The sequence below is a fragment of the Aplysia californica genome, unplaced genomic scaffold (genome assembly GCF_000002075.1).
Source record: "Aplysia californica isolate F4 #8 unplaced genomic scaffold, AplCal3.0 scaffold00152, whole genome shotgun sequence".
Taxonomy (NCBI): Eukaryota; Metazoa; Mollusca; class Gastropoda; order Aplysiida; family Aplysiidae; genus Aplysia; species Aplysia californica.
Window position 1 is genome coordinate 689,970 of NW_004797422.1, and position 870 is coordinate 690,839.

Below are 870 nucleotides of genomic sequence, written 5' to 3' on the forward strand. Positions count from 1 at the left end.
GGGGGGGGTGTACTTTGAATTACGTTCCATCAAAGACAAGTCATCAAAGCGGTTGTATTATCAGACCATGGCGCTAATTAAATCTCGAGGCCACAGTTCACATGGACTCTTCAAGGACGTAGTGAACATATAATAATGACGTCCTATCATCAGCAGACAAAAAGGAAATGTTGTGGCACATTTCAAACCATCACACACAAATCAGAAACACGAATTTGCATAGTTCATTGTATGAATGTTGTTGCCTGCCAATTTAAGTTTGATGTAAAGAAAACAGAACTAAAAAGTCAGAATGAATAATGAAGTTCTGCTCCTTTTTTTTTGGGGGGGAGGGTACCCTGAAACACCACATCTTCAAGCTAAAAACAAAAATTACGAAACACACATTAGTGATATCCATTATCGGCAGTAATCGGGTAGTGCTTTAGGTTTTGAGCAATCGAAACTAAATTGACGCTTCGAAGGGTGAAGTCACTCACTATTCGCGCTGCCGTTCAAATGCCTGTGTGAATGATTTATCCAATCGTATGTCGTCGGCTGGGAGTTCAGATGAACTACGACAAACTGTAACCCCCCCCCCCACAAGTCACACAGACAGACAGACAGACAGACAGACAGACAGACAGACAGACACACCCCCCCACACACACACACACAAAGTCAGAAGTGACATAATATATTACCAAAGTAGATCTCTTGAATCAAAACCCAAGGCCGACCAAACTAACTTCCGTCTTGGGCAAAGAGGTTATAAATCTTTGGTCTCAGGCAAAACCCAGTGTTGTGCAATAGCCAACCACACGATCAATGCCAGGGCAGACAACACGACAAAGCTTTTGAACAAAGAAGTTATGCATTTGAATGAAACGT